We start from the raw sequence: 27,750 nt of genomic DNA on the forward strand, positions 1-27,750 counted from the left end.
TACATTTTTTTCCTCAGCTAATAATACCCATCTCCTACTTATATCACCAGCAGAACACTAATGCATGCAAATAAAATCAGTATTCATCCAGCAGAATGTACTTGCAATACAAATTAAAAAGAGAAACTAATAGGCAAGAAAGTTTCTTAATTCAGGTGCTTCACTTCATTTTCTCTTTAGTTACTGTTTAAATTTTTGTCTTATTCCTTCATGTGTGATTAGTTCTGTGACTAAAGTAAAGGTACCAACAATGTGTCGATACCTTAAAGTTGAAGCATGGGTAATGAGGAAAAACTTCCCTAATTCTTTCCTGGATTTTAGAGCAGGAACTCATCACATCCTTCTCATGCCTCCCTCTCCCACATATACCCCTACTAGAGATCGCTAGATTTTGAGTGTCTTACCACTAAAAGCAATGTCATTTGAAACTCCCATATATTCTAGCCTGAAAGGATACAGAGTAGGTACTCAAAAAAGAGTCTGGTAAATAATTTGAACTGTCTGTTCTTAGCTGACTCATTTTAAATAGTACAGTGTTATCAATTTTTAACTATTTTTAATTGGAATATAACAGACATGCAGAAAAATACACAAAAATATGTCAGCTCAATGACTTATCACAATGAGAGCATTTGAAAAACCCATGGGTTAAAAAAATGCAATATTTCCAGCACCTTAGAAGACCCCACTCAGGTCCTCTCCCAGATACCACTTCCTCAAAGGTAACCACTATTCTGACTGCTAACCCTGTGTTCTAGGTTTTTCTATCTAGGAATGTAAATAAATAGGTTCATATTCTATTCTATTATGCCTGGGTTCCCTCACTTAACACTGTGGTTGTGAGATTTATCCAGATCGTTGCTTGTAGCTCCAGAACATGCAGCAAGCTCTGGATGTTACTCTAGATTGCTGATTGTCATTGCCATGTAGTATTCTTTTGAAAGAATACACTACAATTTATTTTTCTATTTTGCTGTTGACAGACATTTGGGTTGTTTCCAGTGGTGCCCAGGAGCACAAGTTTGCCAGTGATATATTTTGCAAATATCTTTTCCTATCCTATGTCTTGCTTTGACAGCAAACAATTTTTAACTTATGCTTTTTGACAAATTGCAAGGTATTCTGCCTGACTCCATAAGGGGAACATATAGAGTGCTACTCAACTATGGAACTGTTGAGGTATTTTTAAGCTCCTGGGACAAACAGAAATTATACCTGGGGGAGAGATGTTCAACAGTAATGTGTGGGTGTGGGGGGGAAGAAATAGGGTCAGTGAACAGACATCATGATTCCAAAATTAGGATGAGGTTCCAGATAATTACTGGGAAAATTAAAAATGGCTCTATATTATAGAAAACCATGAACAAGTTTCTTAATCTGCAAACATTCTTTGACTGCCTTATATGTACTAGGTATTGTCATGAGCACAGAGCATACAATGATGAATAAGCAAGCATAGTCACCTGTCCCCAGAGAGCTTAGATCTAGTTCTGTAAAATAAATGAATGGAAACGAAACTATATGTTTGCTCTGCTATTGAAATTAGTTTATTGAAATATGGGAGTTCGTAACATCTTGGTATATTAAAAGGAAAGATAGGGATGAACAGCTTGAAAGGTGAGATTCCAGGTCATTCCCTTTGCTGCTGTTCCTGCTTCTGGTGTTTGCTGCCGGAACTGAGTCCTGATTTTGAGAGCTCACATGTCATCCTCTACTGGTTTTATCAAGAAAGCAGCTACACGCTGATATATGGGGATAAAAGCACATGAAAGTAGAACTAAATCAGGATGATATGATGATTCCTGTGGTTAGAAGAATGAGTTCACTCTTGCAGTAGACGCTAGATAATCCATATCTTCCATAGCACGATGGGCGACAACAGCCGTATCTGTAGCCTCCATGGTCTCAGCCATAGCCCAGTCTGCAGAAGCTGCCACTTCTCTAGCCACAGCCATAGCCATATCCCCAGCCCAGACCTCTGTAGTAGTTGCCATAGTAACTCATGGTGTTAGGAACTGTAGAGTTGTTTGCATATCAAGGGCAAGTTTCCTGAGTATGACTATCACCAGCTTCCCTGGGACTTTTATATACCCTCAGTGATGGGTTGGGTAAACCACATAGACGTGCACCATTCTCACTGGGTAGATTAAATTGCATGAAAAAAAATCTCATCCATTTTAATTGTGTAAAACTTTAGGATAATTCCTGATACCAATTAAAGATGTTTTCATTTGATTTCTGTGCAGTTTGGATTCTACAGGATGATTATGCTATCTTCAAAGCCCTTTTTCTTTGACCTTTATATTTAAAGATCTATAATCAGACATCACAACATCCAATGTCATCATCTGGAATTTGTTCTTTGATTAAACCCCCTTCCCAGCATCTCTGAATTTTACTTATGTTTTAATTTTGCAAATAGTTAATGCCCATCTAATGTATCCCAGGTACTACGCTTGGAGCTAAAGATACAATTGTAAATAAGAGCTGCCCTTCCCAATCCCATGGATTTATCCCCTTCATCTTTGTTATCCAAGGTAATAGAAGAATTTAACACTTACAGATAAATTCAACAAAACATACTTGAAAGTACCATAAAACCAAATTTATTTATTTATTTAAAAAATATATTTTTTTCAGATCTGTAAGTTTATTTGCTCAATGTAGGGCAGCTACATAATGACTCACATTCATGATATTCCATCACTGAGGAAAACCGCTAAGAATGGTCCATGTGTGAAATTATTTCTTAGAGAAGCACGGAGTTGGAAAAATAATCACTGAATAGACCTTAAAAATAGTTCACTGCATAACTTGACAAAAAGCACAAAGCCTCACTCAGAGAACATATACATTGTTCTCCTGCACCGTAATAGTTATAATTTCACCATGACAAACACCAGACATTAAGATTAAGCTAACACTGGTGTTTCTTTTACTCCCCCTCCCCTGTAAACACAAAATATATAACTGCATGTCACTGTAGCCACTTCCAAAATAGATCAATTTGTTACAATCACTATTTGGAAGAGCAAACTTTACCCCCAAGAGGAAAAATTAAATAAAGAAAACTTTAAAAAATTTGAAGATGATTTTTTTGTCATAAGAATACAAAACACGTACAGTATATGTTAATAAATTTCAAGCCATTGTATAGACGTACGACACTAACATGCACAATATTGTATCAAGAGAGTAATGGAGGAGTAATCCTTTCACTGGAGAGACATCATCATAGACAAGTGCTTTTCTTTAAAAATAAAGAAAAGAAAGGAAACCATTCAAACTGTTTAAATATCATCTCCTCCCATTCCCTATTCATTTCTAGCCCTCAGATATGGTTTTATCTTGCATTATTCTAAAAAGCAGCCAGAGCTGAAGCTGAAATTTAAAAGAAAACTAGATTTTGTAATTCCAGTAAATCATTTCCAAATGCTACAAGGAAGGACACAACATTGCTCACTGGACATGAAGATAAATTAAGGAAAGCCCCACCTACCCCCCAAATCTGTTCCCATCCGTGGTATTGACTTAAGGCTCCTGTTAGGGCACAGAAGCTGTAAAACTCTCTTCTGCTAGTTCTTCTGGTAGGTTTGGTTGGTTGGGACTTTCTCTCTAGCATATGGAGGGGACCTTCTAAGGAAAGTCATGCTGGGTAAACTGTGCCATGTGACAGAACATTGTCACACTCTTCTATCTTCACTGTCACCTGGATCCTGGTCAGCATGTGCATTTCACAATTGGAAGCTACATTTTGGTTTTAGCAAAAACAGCTGTCAGGTTTTCCTCAATCATTACTCATTCCTTTCCTTGCCTAAATAAAACAAAGGGACAAACGAGTCTGGAGTCGCTCCCTATCTCGGGAGTTCACGCTGTTACTGATATTAATAAAAAAGGCTGAACGCATATGCAATACGTCATGTGTTTAGAAAGACTTATCCAAAATGAGAAGGAAGGACCTAAGGCTCACTGAAACAAACTTGTGGAAATAGCATTGTGGTTTCCTACAGTTCTAAAACATGCACAGATGGCATAAGAGAAATCAATCTCCAGCTTCTACACTTTCATTAAGAAGAAAAAAAATACATAGAAAAAGTTTTGGTCAAATAGGAGTTAAGTATTTATTATCTGATAATGATTTTAGTTTATTTTCCTACAACAATTATTTGGGGAAGGAGTATTTTCAGGGAGGAAAAACTGACACACACCTACAAGGCTCTGAAGTTGGACAGAATGTTTATGAACTCTTCCTATAGGATTTTTCTACCAGTAAGCTCCTAGCATCTGAATTTTCACACACTGCACCATGAACTCTCTCAAAATGACTGCCAACTTCTACAATCCAACAGCTTTTCAATCCACCGGAGTCAGTTCCGTCAGCATAAGGTACAGTGGGGAAGACTCAAGTGAGGAGTGAAACAGCAGTGTAATCCCAGAGGTAGGAGCTGTGGCAGCTTAAAAATCAGGATTTCCGTGGAAATATCAACACAAGAAATGAGATCCAGACCTGAATTTTCTCTATTTTTGTGGTGTTTAACGTTTCTATTAAAGTGATTAACAATTTTTGTGGTGGATTTAAGTTAAGAAGAAAGAAGGACAAAAATTCCACAGCCATCTGCCAAGCACCTATTAACCAAAACCTTTAAAAAGTAGCTTTGATTCTCCTCAGGCAAGCCTTTTGGCCTAGGAGATAGATAACAGTAAAACCAACCTGGCTAAGGCTGAATAAGGAGGATGTAAAAGCCAAAATAAAGAAAAATACACAATCAATGGCTTGATGTTACATGTGGCTATAATGTAGAAATACTATAAATGGCAATTTAGTGTTAATACTGTCAACAAAGTAGAAACTTGTGAAAACTGGCAAGGCCTAAACCATAAGGATAAATATACATCATGTTCTAAGTCTATCAGCTTGGCTTTTAAACTATTCCATGTCTGGTAGAGCAGGGGTTCCCAGGCCCTGGACCGTGGACCGGTACCGGTCCTGTAAGGAACCAGACCACCCATCAGGAGGTGAGTGACAGGCAAGTGAGCAAAGCTTCATCTGCCACTCCCCATCGCTCGCATAACCACCTGAACCATCGTCCTTCCCTACCCCCATGAGTGGAAAAATTGTCTTCCACAAAACCAGTCTCTGGTGTCAAAAAGGTTGGGGACTGCTGTGGTAGAGTATACCCTAAAAAAAATGCACAGCTAAAACAGATGAGATAGAAAGTACACAAAATCCTTACTGGAACCACAAGACTTATTGAATAAGGGCCATTCCATTTAAGTATTCTTTTCATCTTAAAACCCTGTTCTCTAGCAATAAGTTAAAGACAGCTCCACTTGCATTAAGCTACATAACAGCCCATATGCCAATGTGAGGCTGCTTTCCAATACAAGCACAGCTAGCCTGATTTCCACTAGTGGAATTTTAGCAAAAATGTCAAAGAGGTGATCAAAGACAGCACAGGTCATGGGTTTCTCCCTAGGAAGGTCATCCCTCCCTTACCCTCCCCCACCCAACACTCAACTCATGGTAAAAAATAAAGACTGCAGTAATAACATCAGTGTGCCCTGCCAGTCCACCTGGGGGTCTTAATTGTTGCCTTCTCCCCCGTCATGGTCTTGCTGATCGCTTGTCTAGAGCAAGAGGTTGTTGCAGAGGGTCTGCATGATGAGTGTGGAGTCCCCATAGGAGTCCTGGTGAGAGCGTCTAGAGCTCGGTGATGGTGTCATTGAGAGCAGTCTTGGCCAAGTGGCAGGCTTGCTCTGGGGCACTCTGTATTTCATAGTAGAAAATGGAGTAGTTAAGGGCCAAGCCTAATTTATTGGGGTGAGTGGGCTGCATGTTCTCCTTGCTGATCTCATGGGCATTGCTATAGGCTTTCTCAGATGACTCTACAATGGTCGCCCTATTCTCTCCAGTGGTGAATTCGGCCAGGTAGCAGTTATAGTCCCCTTTCATCTTCAGGTAAAACATTTTGCTCTCACACTAGGCCTCACTGCAATTCTTGGTCAGGTAGTTATCCAGCAGGCTCAGCAGGCTCAGCACATCCTGACATACCACCTCCAACTCCTCCATTTTTTCCCGGTAAGCATGGACAATCTCTATCTTTTTCTTATTACCATTTATGGATATCTTCTGCTTAGTGCTAATAATGACTGTCCAGGAAGAATGGTGTGCCCCAACTGAAGTAGAATCTGGTCTTTGTACCCCGACACCAAAGTAAATCTTGGAGACAGAGTTTTGAGTGAAGTAGAGAAGAATAGCTTTATTACATTGCCAAAGGGGGCCACAGTGGGCTAATACCCTCAAAACTGTGTGTCCTGGCCTGGAGGGCGTGATCAGCTCTTGAACATTCTTCTGACTGGTTGGTTGTGAGGTAAGTAGGAATCAGCATCATCAACCTTCTGGTTCCAACCAGTCTGGGGTCTCTGTGCTTGTGGGCAGCATACCATTAACTTCTCCCACCTGGTGGGGGTTTCAGTATCTGCAAAACAGCTCTAACATAGTGTGATGTGTATCCCTTGATGGGGAGCCAAGACCCTGCCCCAAGGCTGCACTATTGTTTCTTTTGACTGTTCCTCCCTTGTCTCTGGATCCCCTCCCTTCCCTAATTAGCAACTGTTTGAACCTGCCCATTGGAACTCAGGGTAGGTCATGGAGGCTGAATGAAGCCTATTTCCTGTAATCAAAGAAATGGGGGACACAGAAAGGCTTTTGAGCCCAGGAGCCCCATGGGTCCTTCTCGGTTTCACAACTCCATTCTTGTGGGCCACTGAGAGGAAGTTTCTTTCTCCATTGGACAGTGGCTCATTCAGCTCTGCCATGGCCATGCCATCATAGCGCTCTGCCAGCCTGGCTTTCTGCACTAGTTGCTCATGGTCCACCATCTTCATGGGCTGGGTTGGGCTGGGTCAGAAGACCCAGGCAGACTAAAGGGCTCAGAGGGCAGCTGCAGTGCAGCTGGAGTCCCTGTGCCAGTGGGCCCAACCCATGAAGCGAGCAGCTGAGGGGATGGTGGCAGTGTAGAGGCCCAAACTAATACTTTTACAAGAGAAAAAAAGAAGACTAAATGACAAAGTTTGTTCCCTTACACGTTATTTTCCATGTTCTGGGCCTCCTTCATTTTTCTGATCTCTAAGGAAACTATATATTATTTATAGAAATATGAAGTTATAAAATAAAAAATTAAAATAAATAATTAGATATGACTCTTTCTAAAAATGAAGCTCACTAATATTCTCATGGTAAGGGGTTGGAATCACCCTACTTAGCCATTTATATCAAAACTAATTTAAAAAATACCAGCAATAGAAATATATCATATAATATTAATAATGGTTTCAGATAGAATCTTACAATATAAAAACTGGTTTAACACTCTAATTTTACAGATGATGAAACCAAGACTTAGAGAATAGTGTTCCAAATAGCCCCATAAGTGGCAAAGCCCAGGCTAGAACCTAGAACCTTTCATCTCCATCTCTCACTTTCCTTTGTACCACCCTCTTTGTTACATTTTTATAGATGTGGTATGAACATGGGTAAAAGCAAGAGGTATTTCATTTTCATAATGGAAGAATGATAACTCTCCTTTGCTTTCTCTGTTGGTGAGCTTCCTAATTTTGACTTCTGATCTGTATGCTGAATGGCTTTTCCTTTCCTCTTGGCTAGAATTCAAAGGGCTAAAATTAGCACGTGAAAACTTGAAGCAACATCCACTTATTCTCAATGAGATTACAGTCAAGATGCTTGTTGCATTGATTAAGAGATGTAACTCCAAGAGGAAAGAGCAAAGTTAGTCCAAAAGTTCTAGAGTGGAAAATTGAGAGACTCCAGAACAAGGTGACAACATAGCAGGCTCCTGAATTTCTTTCTTCCTACAGACACACTGAATGTATAGCTACATGAGGAGCAATTCCCTCTGAGAGAAATCCAGAGACTAGCTGAGTGACACATCAGGGGAATGAGAGAATACCCACATCAAAATGGGTTGGAGGGCTTCCCTGGTGGCACAGTTGTTGAGAGTCCGCCTGCTGATGCAGGGGATGCAGGTTTGTGCCCCGGTCCGGGAAGATCCCACATGCCATGGAGCGGCTGGGCCCGTGAGCCATGGCCGCTGAGCCTGCGTGTCTGGAGCCTGTGCTCTGCAATGGGAGAGGCCACAACAGTGAGAGGCCCGCACACCACAGAAAAACAAAAAACAAAACAAAAAACGGGTTGGAAAGGTGGAGATATACTTGTGCCATAAGCCCCATCTGTAGCACAGTGCCATACAATCTGGAGAGAACCTCTAATTCCCAGTTTCTCCCTGAAGAGTTGATACCGAGCATGGCCCTGTGGGCCTCCTGGGCACAAAAACCTTTCTGTGCCCCTCATTTCTTTGATTACAGGAAATAGGCTTCATTCAACCTCCATGAACCCCCCTGAGTTCCAAGGGCAGGTTCAAACAGTTGCTAATTAGGGAAGGGAGGGGATCCAGAGACAAGGGAGGAACAGTCAAAAGAAACAATAGTGCAGCCTTGGGGCAGGGTCTTGGCTCCCCATCAAGGGATACACATCACACTATGTTAGAGCTGTTTTGCAGATACTGAAATCCCCACAAGGTGGGAGAAGTTAATGGTATGCTGCCCACAAGCACAGAGACCCCAGACTGGTTGGAACCAGAAGGTTGATGATGCTGATTCTTACTTACCTCACAACCAACCAGTCAGAAGAATGTCCATGAACTGATCACACCCTCTTTGACTCATCACTATAAAACCTCTCACTACCCTCTCCAAAGGGGAACACACAGTTTTGAGGGCATTAGCCCGCTCTGGCCCCCTTTGCCTGGCAAAGCAATAAAGCTATTTTTTTTTTCTACTTCAACCAAAACTCTGTCTTTGAGGTTTAATTCAGTGTCAGGGTACAGAGGCCGGATTCATTTTCAGAGTGAAGGGTTTGGACTGAACATTCAGCACCCCAACTTTTAAGGTTCCCACTTGCAGCGTGGACACCCCAAAAACCAAGCTCTGAAAGCCAATGGTGCTTATGTTCATGAACTTGACTATAGCAAACAAAGAAGCTGTTCTTAAAGGGAGCATGAGCACTTAATGCAGCGATTTCCCTGGGACTCAGCATAGAGGGAGCAGACAGAAACACCCATCTCCCAGTCTTTCCCTGAAAGTAGTTTGACCGCATACTTTACAAGCTGCTGCCTAAGGATCCAGTTTTCTAATGAGCATACATCCAGGTGCTGACTGCAATCCTCCCCTGGAGCCTGAAAGAACCAGTGGACACTTCTCCCTCTGGCTCATTCCAACAGTAAAACCAAGCCATCAGTATCTCCCTTGAAGGAGCTTGTCCACACATCTAGCACCCCACCTACTATGGCTTCCACCTGAGGGACAGGCCTGCAAATCACCTAGCTCTGATAGCTAATGGGGCTTATATCCACAAGTCCCACTGGACTATAAAAATTTTTTTAATTGAGATATGTGACATATAACATTAGTTTCACTTGTACAACTTAATAATTCGATATTTGTATATGTTGTGAAATGATCACCACAAATCTAGTTAACATCCATCACCACATGTAGCTATAAATATTTTTTCCTGAAAAGAAAACTTTTAAGATCTACTCTCTTGGACTTCCCTGGTAGTGAAGTATCTAAGAATCTGCCTGCCAATGCAGGGGGCACGGGTTCGAGCCCTAGTCTGGGAAGATCCCACATGCTGTGGAGCAACTAAGCCCATGTGCCACAACTACTGACCCTGTGCTCTAGAGCCCACGAGCTGCAACTACTGAGCCTCTGTGCTGCAACTGCTGAAGCCCACGTGCCTAGAGCTGTGCTCTGCAGCAAAAGAAGGCACCACAATGAGAAGCCCGCACACTGCAATGAAGAGTAGCCCAGCTTGCCGCAACTAGAGAAAGCCTGTGTGCAACAACAAAGACCCAACATAGCCAAAAATAAATAAATAAATAAAATAAATTTATATATATAAAAAAAAGATCTACTCTTAGCAACTTTCAATATACACTACAGTATTATTAACTATAGTCACCATGTTGTATATTACATTCCCAGGACTTATTTATTTTACAGTTGGACATTTGTACCTTTTGACCACCTTCACATATTTCACTAACTACTACCCCGTCTCTGGTAATAACCAATCTGGTTTCTGTATCTATGAGGGTTTTTTTTTTTCAGATCCCTTATATAATTGAGATTGTACAGTATTTGTCTTTCTCTGCTGACTTATTTCACTTAGCATAATACCCTCAAGTTTCATCCATGTTGTGGCAAATGGCAGGATTTTCTTATGTATTTTACGGCTGAACAATATCCTGATATATATCTGACAATTTCATTATCCATTCATCTATCTATGTGTGCTTAAGTTGCTTACAAGTCTTGGCTGCTGTAAATAATGCTGCAATGAGCAGGGGGGTACAGGTATCTTTTTGAGCTAGTGTTTTCATTTCTTTCAGATAAATACCCAGAAATGGAATTGCTAGATCATTTGGTAGTACTATTTTTAATTTCTGAGGAACCTCCATACTGTTTTCCATAGTGGCTGCCCCAGTTTACATTCCCACCCACAGTGAACAGGTTGCCTTATCACCAAAACTTGTTATTTCTTGTTTTTTTTTGATAATACCTATTGTAACAGGTGTGAGGTGATATCGCATAGTGGTTTCGATTTGCATTTCCCTGATGATTAGTGATGTTGCACACGTTTTCCTGTTGTCCATTTGTATGTCTTCTTTGGAAAAATGTTTATTCAGATCCTCTGCTCATTTTTGCATCAGATTATTTGTTTGGTATTTGGTTGTATGAGTTTTTTATATATTGTGGATATTAACTCTTCAAATATATGATTTGCAAATATTTTCTCCCATTCCATAAGCTGCCTTTTCACTTTATTGATGACTTCCTTTGCTGTGCAGAAGTTTTTAGTTTGATGTAGTCCCACTTGTTTATTTTTGCTTTTGTTGACTTTGCTTTTGGTGTCAAATCCAAAAAATCATCAAGTAGCTTATTGCCTATGTTTTCTTCTAGAAGCTTTACTGTTTCTAGAAGTTTGAACATAAACTTTTTCAGGTCTTTATCCATTTTGATTTCCATTTTGAGTTAATTTTTGTTTATGGTGTAAGATAGGGGTCCAGTTTCATTATTTCACCTGTGGCTGTCCAGTTTTCCTAACACCATTTATTGAAGAGACTGTATATTCCTTTCCCCCATTGTGAATTCTTGGATCCTTTGTCATAAATTAATTGATAATATATGTACAGGTTTATTTGTGGGCTCCCTCTTTTGTTTGAATGATCTATGTCTGTTTTTATGCCAATTCCATACTGTTTTGATTACTATAGCTTTGTAATATAATTTGAAACCAGGGAGTGTAATACCTCCAGCTTTGTTCTTTTGCAAGTTTGCCTTGGCTATTTAGGGTCTTCAGTGGTTCCATACAAATTTTTGACTTGTTCATTCTATTTGTGAGAAAAATGCCATTGGAATCTTAAAAAAATTGCATTGAATCTATAAATTGCTTTGGGTAGTATGGACATTTTAACAATGTTAATCCTTCCAATCTATGAGAATGGAATATCTTTCCATTTATTTATGCCATCCTCAATGTTTCATCAATGTCTTACAATTTCCAATGTACAGGTTTTTCACCTCCTCGGTTAAAGTTATTCCTACATATTTTGTTCTTTTTGATGCAATTGTAAATGGGATTGCTTTCTTAATTTCTCTTTCTGATAGTTGGTTATTAGTGTATAGAAACACTACCAGTATTTGTATACTGATTTTGTATTCTGCAACTTTACTGAATTTGTTTGTTAGTTCTAACAGCTTTTGGGTGGACTCTTTAGGATTTTCTCTATATAAAATCATGTCATCTGCAAATAGAGATAGCTTTACTTCTTTCTTTCTGATGTGGATCCCTTTTATTTCTTTTTCTTGCCTAGTTTCTCTGACTAGGACTGCCAATGAGGGTTGATATCCTTGTCTTGTTCCTGATCTTAAAGAAAAAAGTTTCAGCTTCTCACCATTAAGTATGATGTTAGCTGTGGGCTTGCCATATATATATGGCCTTTATTATAATGGGAAACATTCCATCTATGCCCAGTTTGTTGAGAGTTTCTATCATGAGTGGATATTGAATTTTATTCTAAAACATATTTATTAAAACTAGTATATTTCAATAATTTGTGTGAATTTTGCCTGAAAAATTACCCCTGAGCTGCTTCTGCCAGGGGGTTGACTCACAGTGTCACACAAAACATGCCCTGATATTCTACAGTGGGGAGGTGTGTCTTCAGCCTAGACACCAAGGAGGAAGTATTTCTTTCCCACTGAAAGGAATTCAAACACCCCTCTTATTTCCACAGCAAACAGAACTCCAATCACAGCAGGAAAAACAAATGCAGCTGGTAAAAGAAGGACAGAGGTTAGTGAGACCTAGAGTTTCAGCCTGGGGCCAACATTTCCCTAAGGAGGCAGCAAGCTTCTGGCGGATACTGCAGAGCAATAAATATTTCCTTAGAAATAAGTTGATGAAGATTGAGTGGTTGACTAGAACTGCCTTAATGAGGTCCTTGAAGCAAGAAAAAGAGACCCCAATGCAAGAACATTGCTGGGCACAAAGAAGACAACCCAAACTGGAAGAGAATTTTCTCTGAGGAAATGGAGATAATCATTGATTAAAAATTATCATTGTGCTACCGAGTCCAAGCTCACTCTGCTCACCACATGACAGGCCAGTAAATTGGGAGAGGAAGTGTTGAGGCAAGGAATAGTGACTTTATGTGGAAAGCTGGGTGTCCAAGAAGGTGGTGGACTATCGTCCCAGAGTACCATCTTATTGGGGTCTGGATGCCAGTTTGTTTTACAGAACAGAGAGGTGGAGGAGGTGAGGAAGTAAAGTAAAAAAGGCCATTAGTCTTGCAAAATATCTCCTGGCTTGGCCAGCATTGAGGGATGGGATGTGTTATTTTCTTCTTTTCTGCAGCTGTTCACAGGTGGGCAGAATGTCTCCCTGTGAGCTGAACAAAAGCACTTTAGTTTAACATTCAGGCAGAGGGTCAGTGTTCCCCGAGGCAGGCCATTATGTATGGTTACAGCTATAGACAGCATCCTTTTAATGATTATAACAAAAGCAATGAAAAGCAAAGGTTAAAGTAAAAGAAACAGATTCCACATGGAGTTGGATTTTGCTCTTCCCCATTACAATTGCTCTTATGAAGACCCACTATGGCTTATTCTGGAGAAACTGGGATTTGTAGATTCTTTATAGTTGCTTAGCAGGGATAATAATCTTAGGATATTGAGTCAATGTGCTTTCATTCTTAGGAATCCCTGCTTCCACATTAAAGTAGGCTGAGCTGTCTGGGATGCAGACTTGGGAAAGAGGTTTGAAGGTTGTGATGTTTATTAAGAAGAGTCCATGGGATGGCTCTGAGGGCGGGAGCAGCAGGAAGCAGAGTTGAGCAGTCTCTGCAGCTAGGATGACCCTCTAGCATTGTGCCAAGTAGGGTCGAGGTGGCCTGGCCTTTATACTCCTATATTGATCAATTATTGGATGTGAGCATGACCTTGGGTGTTTCTCCACCTCTGAGCTGGTCCTAGAGGGGATGGTGCTGAAAGCTGTGTGCCCACCATACTCCCAGAGGCTGGGGTCCAAGTCTGCCCATGCATCCTGGTGCCAACTCCACATGCTACCTCGAGTTCCTGTTGCAGAGGCTTCCCATTTCCTGCCTTTAGTGCCCAGACCTCCACTGTGGGCAGTCCTCCCACAGTTAGAATTGATATAACTGCCAGCTTTTCATTGAGCCACTGAAAGTTTCTTTTCTCACAAGAGAGAACAGTTGAAAATGCCTCCCCCCACACCCCCATCTTCCAGCAGCTTTTAATTACTGACTCTTGGGAGTGAAGAAATGCCCCAACTTCTTGGCCTCTCAGTGATATCATTTTGATGCATGTGTTTTACACAGTTCCTCGAGTTTCCATGTGAGATTAAGCTCCCATCACCCACTACAACAACTGTCTTAATAATTCACCCTTTATTGGCCATCTCCCTTTCCCATTCTCAGTCCCCCACTCCTCTGCCAGTGTTCCCAGCTCCCCCCCCCCCACCAAGTAAACTACTTGCACCCAAATCCTTGTCTAAGCATCTGCTTTGGTGAGAATCCAAACTAAACAGTTCCCCTTAGCAAAAAAAAAAAAAAAAAAGCTTGGTAGACTCATAGACTCAGAGGATGTAGTTTCTTTCATTAAGTCTGATCTGTGGAGATTAGTGCAGCCTAGAAGCAAGAGGATATAATATAAGGAAAACCTACTATTTGGTGCAATGAAATATCAAAGGAAAGGGTGGAGGGGAACGTTGAAGACGCAAGTCCTCATCTTCCCCCTCTCAAGGTAGAAGTCTATAGCATGGGAGACATATGGACATATCCAGGTACTGTTGGAGAAATATAATTAAAAGCTAAATCTCTCCCAACCCAGAAAACCTCTCCACAAAGGTAGAAGAGAAATAAAACAATTTTACTATTGAATAAGCATTAAACCAGAATGGGGTGTGTATGTATCACTGATGATCTGTGAAGAGATTGCAAAGATGGAAAGACATCATTTTATAGAGCCATTTTATAGAGCCAAGCAGATACCACCCATCCCATGCACGGTCGCAAGATAAACAATAATTACTCCTCCTGACAACACCACTGGTCCCACATAGATCATCCTAGATTCACCTGGTAACTGAACCTGGTAATTAGCCATCTGTGTTAGCTAATTGGCTTTATTCAAAGGAAAAAAAATCAACTTCTCACATCTTCATGGCAGGAGGTAGTTTCGGAGTGAGGTGCCAGCCAAAGTTAGGCTCCCACCCTCTCACAGAAATTAGGAGATGGGGCACTTAAGAAAGACATTCCTGGCTCATAAAACTGACAAGAGGCTTACTTAGCTTTTAAAAAGATTTACATACGTTTCAAAGAGACAGAGAAAGAATTTGACTATTACAAGGTTTCTAAACTAAATGCTCTAAGAAAAATGAGCTCTCTTCCCTATTTTCAGCAGAGAAATTAAGCGTCTTATTTTATTTAAATTTGCCCTTACGGTATGTGGGAACCCCAACACCTGAGGGATCTTCCTGGCAGGGGAGAGTCACAGGTTGTTCTAGGTGATGCTCCAGTGAACAAGGGGGGAAATTGTGGGAGACAGAGGGGACCAGGGAGTAGATCAAGCTGCCCCTTGTCAACTGTTGCAGGGCTTTGGCTTTTACTGTGAGTAAGGTGGAAATTCATTAGAGTTTTCACCAGAGATGGGATGGGGTCTGACTTCCATTTTCGAGTCACTTATAAAATTGGTAGGTACTGACTGAGCAACTCTTTATTCTCAGAACTCCTGTGGGTGCTAAAGGAGACACAGAACAAACAAAGCTTCGTCTGGACGTTGTCTGCTATGCTGATGAGGAGAGAATGGGGAATAACAGCCACTAAATAGGATGAGTTCATACAGATTTATCTGCCCAAAGGACAGCAGTCAGTGTACAGAAAAGTCTAGAAGAAAAGAAAGCAGAGTGAAGAAAAGATGATGAAGACTGGAAGAGTCACAGGAAGCATCAAGGAGAAGATGGGATTTGAGCTGTACATTGAAGGATGCCAATAGTGGGGTGACAGAGATGCAGGCAGCATAAATTAGAGGTCGGGATCACCTGGAATAGAGCCTGTTTGGAGTAGGTTGAGAAAAATTAACAAATTAAGATCATAGAGATGCAGTGGAGACCAGGTGTTACTGATAAGGAAGTATAATGAACAGACCTTCAAGGAACTGACTAGTAGAAATGGACCCATTCTCTGCTCTGATATCCTTACTTCTAGTGGAATACAATAGCCATGCATTTGCATGATGGCCTTCTCCTTGTTGCTTCTTACCAATTAGTTAGGTTTAACAAAATTATAACAATTACTTTTAGTTATAACAATTACTTTTAGTTATAACAATTACTTTTAATATCTCTGCCATTCCTTCCTTACCCCATCTCCCTCTCTATCCTTAGATAAAATCTCACCCCCATTAATGGGTGAAATTTAAATAACTTGGGACCTTTAAGCAAAATGCAGTTTCGCTGGCAGGATGAGGGCTTCAAAAGAGACAAGAATAGAAATTGTGATGGTTAATTTTATGTGTCAGATTGACTGGGCTACGGGGTGTCAGATATGTGGTTAAACATTATTCTGGGTGTTGCTGTGAGGGTTTTGGGGGGTGAGATTGACATTTTAATGAATAGACTGAGTAAAGCGGGTTGCCCTCCCTCCTGTGGGTGGGTCTCATCCAATCCAAGCTGAAAGCCTGAATAGAACAAAATGGCTGACTTCCCCCAAGTAAGAGAGAACTCCTTCTGCCTGGCTGCATTTGAACTGAGACATTAGTTTTTTCCTGCCTTTAGACTCAAAGTGGCTTTTCTGGGGTCCTGAGCCTGCTGGCGTATGGACAAGAACTATACCATGGGTGCTCCTGGGTCTCTAGCTTGCTGACTCACCCTGAAGATCTTGGGACTCGTCAGCCTCCATAATCATGTGAAGCAATTCCTTATAATTCCTTAAAATAAATAAACATCAATATTACATATATATTGAGAGACAGAGTATATTCATATATTCTTCCTCTCTCTCTCTCTCCCTCAAGATACAGGAATAGAGACACAGACGTAGAGAACAGACATGTGGACCCAGCGGGAGAAGGAGAGGGTGGGATGAATTGGGAGATTAGGTTTGGCATAAATACACTACAATGTGTAAAATAGCTAGCTAGTGGGAACCTGCTGTATAGCACAGGGAGCTCGGCTCAGTACTCTGTGATGAGCTAGATGGGTGGGATGGGAGTGGGTGGGAGAGAGGTCCAAGAGGGAGGGGATATATGTATACATATAGCTGATTCACTTTGTTGTACAGCAGAAACTAACAGAAAATTGTAAAGCAATTATACTCCAACAACAACAAAAAGATATATTTTGTTGGTCTTCTTTTCTGGAGAACGCTGACTAAAACAGAAATGCATCTGAAACTGTTCCTTTTTCTGCTTTGTGATGTTAGTCACCAGAGACTTGAGGGCAGGAAAAGTGGGGGACTGCTGGAGAAGATATTAGAACACCAGGACTTATAAAAGAAGCTGGGGGCTTCCCTCAGGCACAGATTAGGGTATCTCCTATCCACATGGTGTGACAAATCTCAGGGAGTCAAAAAAACCTCCCATGATTCTTCTAGGGAATGTCCTCTGTCACTTTGGAGCCTAAGGGGCTGAGACTAGAGGGAGAGACACACACTGTACCAGTAACAACTGGGGACAGCTGGGGAAGCCACCTGGTGTGACACAGAATTCCAGGAAGGGTGACAAACATACCTGCACATGGGGTGGAGCAGGGCACGGAAGCCCTTGGACACAGGGCTAAGGACATTTTCCTGTAAAAGTTACAAAGGGAATACCACTTATATGGAATGCTCACTGCATAACAGACACTGTGCTGAGAGCTTTCTGTCCATCATCTCACACAATCCTTGCAACAATTTTTAGAAGTAAAAATTACTGCCCCCCATTTCTCATATGGGAAAACAAAGATCAAAAGAGGTTAAGTGAGAAGTTATAGTTAAAGAGATTAGGGGTCTGAGCCTCTAAGAATGTCTTGGAAGGATTAAGTGAATCATCCTAGGAAATGTGAAGAGCTAGTGTCCAGCATTTAATAAGAACTCAATAACTGAAAATTACTGTTTCCACATTGTCATCAGCCTCACCATTATTCCTATATTCTTCTTCCATTACAAATACTTCCTCAACCAAATTTCCCTGGCTCTAATAAGGCTAAAATGCTAAAGAGATTACCCTATATTGGCCTTTAAATTCAAAGCTACCTGAAAGTGTCTTTCTTATGATGTTTTCTACCAGAGATATAAGAGGGATTTGAGAGTCTCCTTAGCCTGAGAATGAAACAAAGATCACTCTCCAGTCAGAATTAGGAGTTTGGGATTAACATATACACAGTACTATGTATAATATAGATAACCAACAAGGACCTACTGTATAGCAGAGGGACCTATACTCAATGTTTTGTAATAACTTATAAGGGAAATGAATCTGAAAAAAATAGATATATATGTATGTATAACTGAATCACTTTGCTGTACACCTGAAACTAACACATTGTAAATCAACTATACTTCAATAAAAACTAAATTAATTTAAAAAAAAGAAACCTGATTTGAAACTTCTTACCAGTTTCTCCCTGGCCTCCATAGCTCTTTCCTCCTTCCCATTTTCAAACATCTCCTGACTACAGCAACTAAGCTCAAGGGCATCCATCTGCAACTATATTTTATTAAAAATTAAAAAAAAATTCTTTAAGACTTTTTTTTGATGTGGACCATATTTAAAGTCTTTATTGAATTTGTTACAATACTGCTTCTATTTTATGTTTTGGTATTTTGGCCATGAGGCATGTGAGATCTTAGCTCCCTGACCGGGGATTGAACCCACACTCCCTGCATTGGAAGGTGAAGTCTTAACCACTGGACCACCAGGGAAGTCCCTATATTTTATTTCATGTTGTAATCATGGTGACAAAACTATGGCAAGAAGCACAGGGACTGGGTCAGGAAACCTGTATTCTGCTGTGGTCAGTCATCAACAACCCACGCTTCATTGCTTGAAATAACAGTCATTTCTATTTTCACATTGTTGCTCTCTTCATTTGAGGATCCAGGCTGATGGAAAACCATCATCCAGAACATTGACAGACACAGATGGAAAAAGAGAATGTAGCACAGCTTACACTGGCTTTTAAAGCGTCTATCCAGTCACTTCTGATCACATTTAATTTGCCAAAATTTGACATGGCCAAACCGACTTCAAATGTGTGGGCAAGCACAGTTCTACCAAGTGGCCAGATGGAGAGTGCTGGAATAATTATGAGCAAATCTAATGACTACCAAAGAGATATTTTCCATAAAAATCAGGATATCTTTGAGAGACTGGAAGACAAATGCAATTTGGGAAGAATATATAGGAGCTCCTGAGGTATATGTTGATGTTCTCTTGACTGGTTGGTGAGCTTATAGGTATGAGTATTCTTTAAACTGTACATACATATTTCCTTATACTCCTTATTCATGTGCTATATTTCATAATAAAAGATAAAATAAAATATGAAAGAAGAACCCTTTACAATGTACATATCATACATGGTAATATAGTTATAGAAAATATTTGGAAGATTGAAGAAATACAGTCAACTCTCTTAGAGGGAGAAGTTGGGAGAGATGAAAAGGACAATTTTATATTTCATTTTATGGCATTCTGTTTAAATTTCTTGCTTATCATGTACATGGTTTGCTTACAGAATGAAAGGTTAATTTAAAAAAATGGTATTAAAAACATCAAGACATAGAATAAAAAAAAGCTACCGGTCTCAGTGTGAGACATGTGTGTTTGCTCCCCAACTGTAGATTAGGACCAGTGCTGGAAGAAGAGGGGAGAAGGCATGGAAAGTGTTTCTCAACACAGAGTGGAAGGAATGGGAGGTCCTCAAAGTGGATGGGGAAGGAGGACCATCCATCACAATATCCGAAAGAGGTGTGAACATGACTTGTCACCAAGCCACACCAGAGCATGGACCTCTGAACGACCCATCATGGGGGGTCACTGTCTAACAGCTCAGACCCTCCCCAGACTGCAGGAAACAGAGGCTGGAGAGGACTTGGTCAATTTGTGTGAGGGTGGGCTTCTGACAGGACAGGCTCTTCCTGCCCACGGTGGAAGTGAAGCAGACCAACTGGAAATTTCTTAGGAACTGGGCAGAGGTAGACAGTGGATATAGTGTGCATATAAGTAAAAGTTAATTATGTAAGAAATAGCATAGAAACTGTCTTTGCTCCCAGCTGTTGGGTAAATCTATTTATTATGAGAAAAAAAAAAAGCCAACAACCCCTCATTGGTACATTGAAATTCAAGTCAAAAATGAGGAGAATGTGACCTTTGAATTATTCTTTGAGGACTGAATAGGGTTTATTTTAGAGAAATGAGGTGGGATGTTCTAGTCAAGAAAGCATGGAGACATAGCATGGGGGTGTAAAACAGGAACAGGGAATTCACTTTGGCTGGATTCTGGGGCCTTAAAGGGAAGCAGAAAAAGAAAGACGATTTGGAGAAATGTCTAAGTAGGTCTTCTGCCCATTTTTGGATTGGGTTGTTTGTTTTTTTGCTATTGAGCTGCATGAACTGCTTATAAATTTTGGAGATTGATCCTTTGTCAGTTGCTTCATTTGCAAATATTTTCTCCCATTCTGAGGGTTGTCTTTGGTCTTGTTTATGGTTTCCTTTGCTGTGCAAAAGCTTTGAAGTTTCATGGGTCCCATTTGTTTATTTTTGTTTTTATTTCCGTTTCTCTAGGAGGTGGGTCCAAAAGGATCTTGCTGTGATTTATCTCATAGAGTGTTCTGCCTATGTTTACAGACTGCCAACAAACACATGAAAGAATGCTCAACATCATTAATCATTAGAGAAATGCAAATCAAAACTACAATGAGATATCATCTCACACCAGTCAGAATGGCCATCATCAAAAAATCTAGAAACAATAAATGCTGGAGAGGGTGTGGAGAAAAGGGAACCCTCTTGCACTGTTGGTGGGAATGTGAATTGGTACAGCCACTATAGAGAACAGTATGGAGGTTCCTTAAAAAACTACAAATAGAACTACCATATGACCCAGCAATCCCACTACTAGGCATATACCCTGAGAAAACCATAATTCAAAAAGAGACATGTACCAAAATGTTCACTGTAGCTCTATTCACAATAACCCGGAGCTGGAAACAACCTAAGTGTCCATCATCGGATGAATGGATAAAGAAGATGTGGCACATATATACAATGGAATATTACTCAGCCATAAAAAGAAAAGAAATTGAGCTATTGGTAATGAGGTGGATAGACCTGGAGTCTGTCATACAGAGTGAAGTAAGTCAGAAAGAGAAAGACAAATACCGTATGCTAACACATATGTATGGAATTTAAGAAAAAAAATGTCATGAAGAACCTAGGGGTAAAACAGGAATAAAGACACAGACCTACTTGAGAATGGACTTGAGGATATGGGGAGGGGGAAGGGTAAACTGTGACAAAGCGAGAGAGAGGCATGGACATATATACACTATCAAACGTAAGGTAGATAGATAGTGGGAAACAGCTGCATAGCACAGGGAGATCAGCTTGGTGCTTTGTGACCGCCTGGAGGGGTGGGATAGGGAGGGTGGGAGGGAGGGACATGCAAGAGGGAAGGGATATGGGAACAGATGTATATGCATAACTGATTCACTTTGTTATAAAGCAGAAACTAATAAAAAAAAGAAAAAAAAGAAAGGCGATTTGGATCCGTATATTAGTTTTCTGTGACCGCTGTAACATATCACCACAAACTGGGTGCTTTAAAACAACAGAAGTTTACACACAGTCCTAGAGACCGGAAGTTCAACTTTAGTTTCACTGGTCTGAAATCAAGGTGCCGGCTGGGGCTCGCTCCCTCCAGAGGCCCTAGGAGAGAATCTGTCTCTTTCAGCATTTAGTGGCTCCCAGAATTCTTTCACTTAAGCTGCATCACCCTAGTCTCTGCCTCTGTCTTCACATCTCTTCTCTTTTCTGTGTATCAAATCTACCTCTGCCTCCCTCTTAAAAAAGACAGTTGTGATTGTATCTAGGGCTCACCTGGACAAGTCAGGATAATCTTCTCATGTCAAGATGCCTTAATTTAATCACTTTTGCAAAGATCCTTTTTCCTTATAAGGTAACTTTAATACGTTCTAAGAATTAGGACCTATATCTTTGGCCATTATTCAGTCTACTGGAATCCAGGTCATAAAAGTTAGTCCTTCAGGTTTCTGTGCCTAGAAAAATGAAGATCTGGGAAGTGCTGGGATTTATGGACATTATTGTCTGATAAGTAAATCCTGCTGCCTCTAGCCTGGACAGGTGTTACATATTGGTTTATTGTGCCTGCCTGTGTTTTTGTGCAAAAACAAGTATGTGGCCCTTGGATACTGTAATTCCATCAAATTACTCCATGCCTGAGGAAGAGCTTTTATTTGATAGCTCCTGGTACTATTATTATTTCTTTTGAAAATAGGATGGGAGACATTTGTATGAGACTCATTTGGGAGCCAGTTGGTCTGTACATTTAAACAAAAAGGCAAAAATCGTTTCTGAGATCACTTTCCTTGTAAGTGAGCATCAATCATATTCATTAGAATTATAATTGCCTTCATTGACAGGACTACATGAGTTGGGATCACGGGGAGGTCCTGGTACACGTATCCCATTTATTTCTGTCCCAGTTGGAATCCATAGTGCAAATCACAAATAATAAGAAGAAACAATTTTACTAAGTGTATTGTTACGAAAGGAAACAATTTTACTAAATGTATTGGTATGTCAGAGAATAGAATGATTATTTGTAAGTCAGAGCAAGTGATATATTTCTCATTGAGTCAATTTTTGATTCAGTAAAAAGTTATTGCCTCTTCTATGATTCTTCTTGATGCCTCAATCTTCATTCTTTATGGAAATAATTTTGTTCATGTCTCGGTTGAATGTCATATTGAAACTCTTAAAACAGTATTGCTGGCAGTATTTTTTGTGTTTGTTCCGGGGGAAGTTAATAAGGCAGAAATGGAAACAGCTCTTGTTTTTGGTGTTTCCTTGGTCACGCTGATTAAAAACACATTTTCAATTTTTTCAAAGTGCAAACCAAAGACTTCAGAGGAGACAATGCCAGTTAATGCCACAATCTTTGGTCTCATATAGCCCATGAGTGAGTTAGTGAAGACAAAGCCCTGCTTGATGCCATGTGGATAGCAGTCCAGTGGAACAGAATGGCTAGCCCTTGTAAAATTACCAAGTTCAAGATGTTGCACACAGCAAATATATAAAATTGAAAAATGCTTCAGTTTTTGGTTGGGAAGATGGTGGAAGAGTAGACGCGGAGATCACCTTCCTCCCCACAGATACACCAGAAATACATCTACACGTGGAACAACTCCTACAGAACACCTACTGAACGCTGGCAGACCTCAGACCTCCCATTAGGCAAGAAACTCCCCACGTACCTGGGTAGGGCAAAAGAAAAAAGAAAAAACAGAGACAAAAGGATAGGGATGGGAGCTGCACCAGTGGGAGGGAGCCGTGAAGGAGGAAAGGTTTCTGCACAATAGAAGCCCCTTCGCGGGCGGAGACTGTGGGTGGTGGAGGGGGAAGCTTCAGAGCCACGGAGGAGAGCACAGCAACAGGGCTGCGGAGGGCAAAGTGGAGAGATTCCCACACAGAGGATCGGTGCCGACCGGCACTCACCAGCCTGAGAGACTTGTCTGCTCGCCCGCCGGGGCGGGCGGGGCTGGGAGCTGAGGCTCGGGTTTTGGGTTTCGGTTGGATCCCAGGGAGAGGACTGGGGTTGGTGGCGTGAATACAGCCTGCAGGGGGTTAGTGCACCACGGCTGGCCGGGAGGGAGTCCGGGGAAAAGTCTGGACCTGCCAAAGAGGCAAGACACTTTTTTTTTCCCTCTTTGTTTCTTGGTGCGCAAGGAGAGGGGATTCAGAGCACCGTTTAAAGGAGCTCCAGAGATGCGCGCGAGCCGTGGCTAAAAGCGCGGACCCCAGAGACGGGCGTGGGACGCCCAGGCTACTGCTGCCACCTCCAAGAGGCCTATGTGTGAGCACAGGTCACTCTCCACACCTCCCTTCCGGGGAGCCTGTGCAGCCCGCCACTGCCGGGGTCTCAGGATCCAGGGACAACTTCCCCGGGAGAACGCACGGCGTGCCTCAGGCTGGTGCAATGTTCTACCGGCCTCTGCCGCCACAGGATCACCCCGCATCCGTGCCCCTCCCTCCCGCCGGTCTGAGTGAGCCAGAGCCCCCGAATTAGCTGCTCCTTTAACCCCGTCCTGTCTGAGCGAAGAACAAACGCCCTACGGGGACCTACAGGCAGAGGTGGGGTCAAATCCAAAGCTGAACCCCGGGAGCTGTGCGAACAAAGAAGAGAAAGGGAAATCTCTCCCAGCAGCCTCAGGAGCAGCAAATTAAATCTCCACAATCAACTTGATGTACCCTGCATCTGTGGAACACCTGAATAGACAACGAATCATCCCAAATTGAGGAGGTGGACTTCGGGAGCAAGTTAGATTATTTTTTCCCCTTTTCCTCTTTTTGCGAGTGTGTATGTGTATACTTCTATACTTCTGTGTGAGATTTTGTCTGTGTAGCTTTGCTTTCACCATTTGTCCTAGGGTTCTATCCATCCATTTTTGTTTTTTTACTTAATTTTTTTTCTTAATAATTATTTTTTATTTTAATAACTTTTATTTTATCTTTATTTTATTGTATTTTATCCTCTTCCTTTCCTTCTTTCTTTCTCTCTCTTTCTCTCTTTCTTTCCTTCTACTTTTTCTCCCTTTTATTCTGAGCTGTGCAGATGAAAGGCTCTTGGTACTGCAGCCAGGAGTCAGTGCTGTGCCTCTGAGGTGGGAGAGCCAACTTCAGGACACTGGTCCACAAGAGACCTCCCAGCTACACATAATATCAAATGGCGAAAATCTCCCAGAGATCTCCATCTCAACACCAGCACCCAGCTTCACTCAACCACCAGCAAGCTACAGTGCTGGACACCCTATCCCAAACAACTAACAAGACAGGAACACAGCCCCACCCATTAAGAGAGAGGCTGCCTAAAATCATAATAAGTCCACAGACACCCCAAAACACACCAACAGATGTGGACCTGCCCACCAGAAAGACAAGATCCAGGCTCATCCACCAGAACACAGGCACTAGTCCCCTCCACCAGGAAGCCTACACAGTCCACTGCACCAATCTTAGCCACTGGGGACAGAAAAAAAAAAAAAAAAACGGGAACAACGAACCTGCAGCCTGCAAAAAGGAGACCCCAAACACAGTAAGATAAACAAAATGAGAAGAGAGAAAAACACACAGCAGATGAAGGAGCAAGATAAAAACCCACCAGAACTAACAAATGAAGAGGAAATAGGCAGTCTACCTGAAAAATAATTCAGAATAATGATAGTAAAGATGATCCAAAATCTTGGAAATAGAATAGACAAAATGCAAGAAACATTTAACAAGGACCTAGAAGAACTAAAGAGGAAACAAGCAATGATGAACAACACAGTAAATGAAATTAAAAATACTCTAGATGGGATCAATAGCAGAATAACTGAGGCAGAAGAACGGAATAGTGACCTGGAAGATAAAATAGTGGAAATAACTACTGCAGAGCAGAAGAAAGAAAAAAGAATGAAAAGAACTGAGGGCAGTCTCAGAGACCTCTGGGACAACATTAAACGCACCAACATTCGAATTATAGGGGTTCCAGAAGAAGAAGAGAAAAGGAAAGGGACTGAGAAAATATTTGAAGAGATTATAGTTGAAAACTTCCCTAATATGGGAAAGGAAATAGTTAATCAAGTCCAGGAGGCACAGAGAGTCCCATACAGAATAAATCCAAGGAGAAATACGCCAAGACACATATTAATCAAACTGTCAAAAATTAAACACAAAGAAATCATATTAAAAGCAGCAAGGGAAAAACAACAAATAACACATAAGAGAATCCCCATAAGGTTAATAGGTGAACTTTCAGCAGAAAATCTGCAAGCCAGAAGGGAGTGGCAGGACATATTTAAAGTGATGAAGGAGAAAAATCTGCAACCAAGATTACTCTACCCAGCAAGGATCTCATTCAGATTTGATGGAGAAATTAAAACCTTTACAGACAAGCAAAAGCTGAGAGAGTTCAGCACCACCAAATCAGCTTTACAACAAATGCTAAAGGATCTTCTCTAGGCAAGAAACACAACAGAAGGAAAACACCTACAATAACAAACCCAAAACAATTAAGAAAATGGGAATAGGAACATACATATCGATAATTACCTTAAATGTAAATGGACTAAATGCTCCCACCGAAAGACACAGACTGGCTGAATGGATACAAAAACAAGACCTGTATATATGCTGTCTACAAGAGACCCACTTCAAACCTAGAGACACATACAGATTGAAAGTGAGGAGATGGAAAAAGATATTCCATGCAAATGGAAACCAAAAGAAAGCTGGAGTAGCAATTCTCATATCACATAAAATAGACTTTAAAGTAAAGACTATAACAAGAGACAAAGAAGGACACTACATAATGATCAAGGGACCGATTCAAGAAGAAGATATAACAATTGTAAATATTTATGCACCCAACATAGGAACAACTCAATATATAAGGCAAATACTAACAGCCATTAAAAGGGGAAATCGACAGTAACACATACATAGTAGGGGACTTTAACACCCCACTTTCACCAATGGACAGATCATCCAAAATGAAAATAAATAAGGAAACACAAGCTTTAAATGGTACATTAAACAAGACGGACTTAATTGATATTTATAGGACACTCCATCCAAAAACAACAGAATACATATTTTTCTCAAGTGTTCATGGAACATTCTCCAGGATAGATCATATCTTGGGTCACAAATCAAGCCTTGGTAAATTTAAGAAAATTGAAATTGTATCAAGTATCTTTTCCGACCACAGTGCTATGAGACTAGATATCAATTACAGGAAAAGATCTGTAAAATATACAAACACATGGAGGCTAAACAATACACTACTTAATAACGAAGTGATCACTGAAGAAATCAAAGAGGAAATCAAAAAATACCTAGAAACACATGACAATGGAGACACGACAACCCAAAACCTATGGGATGCAGCAAAAGCAGTTCTAAGAGGGAAGTTTATAGCAATACAATCCTACGTTAAGAAACAGGAAACATCTAGAATAAACAACCTAACCTTGCACCTAAAGCAATTAGAGAAAGAAGAACAAAGGAACCCCAAAGTTAGCAGAAGGAAAGAAATCATAAAGATCAGATCAGAAATAAATGAAAAAGTAATGAAGGAAATGATAGCAAAGATCAATAAAATTAAAATCTGGTTCTTTGAGAAGATAAACAAAATTGATAAACCATTAGCCAGAGTCATCAAAAAAGAAAGGGAGAAGACTCAAATCAATAGAATTAGAAATGAAAAAGGAGAAGTAACAACTGACACTGCAGAAATACAAAGGATCATGAGAGATTACTACAAGCAACTCTATGCCAATAAAATGGACAACCTGGAAGAAATGGAGAAATTCTTAGAAATGCACAACCTGCCAAGACTGAATCAGGAAGAAATAGAAAATATGAATAGACCAATCACAAGCACTGAAATTGAAACTATGATTAAAAATCTTCCAACAAACAAAAGCCCAGGACCATATGGCTTCTCAGGTGAATTCTATCAAACATTTAGAGAAGAGCTAACACCCATCCTTCTCAAACTCTTCCAAAATATAGCAGAGGCAGGAACACTCCCAAACTCATTCTAGGAGGCCACCATCACCCTGGTACCAAAACCAGACAAGGATGTCACTAAGAAAGAAAACTACAGGCCAATATCACTGATGAACATATATGCAAAAATGCTCAACAAAATAGTAGCAAACAGAATCCAGCAGCACATTAAGAGGATCATACACCATGATCAAGGAGAGTTTATCCCAGGAATGCAAGGATTCTTCAATATACACCAATCAATCAATGTGATACACCATATTAACAAACTGAAGGAGGAAAACCATATGATCATCTCAGTACATGCAGAGA

At 40.7% G+C, this 27,750-nt stretch overlaps 1 pseudogene across 1 annotated transcript; it reads right to left on the reverse strand.

Annotated features, from left to right (window-relative positions):
- Nucleotides 1–5,583: 5,583 nt before the first annotated feature.
- On the reverse strand, nucleotides 5,584–6,882 carry LOC308618066 (14-3-3 protein gamma-like; annotated as a pseudogene). Its single transcript has 2 exons — nucleotides 6,748–6,882; nucleotides 5,584–6,175 (listed from the first exon to the last, which is right to left on the reverse strand). The product of its transcript is annotated as a 14-3-3 protein gamma-like (transcript).
- Between the last annotated feature and the right edge of the window lie 20,868 nt (nucleotides 6,883–27,750).

This window comes from Mesoplodon bidens (genome assembly GCF_964165515.1).
Source record: "Mesoplodon bidens genome assembly, chromosome: 5".
NCBI lineage: Eukaryota > Metazoa > Chordata > Mammalia > Artiodactyla > Ziphiidae > Mesoplodon > Mesoplodon bidens.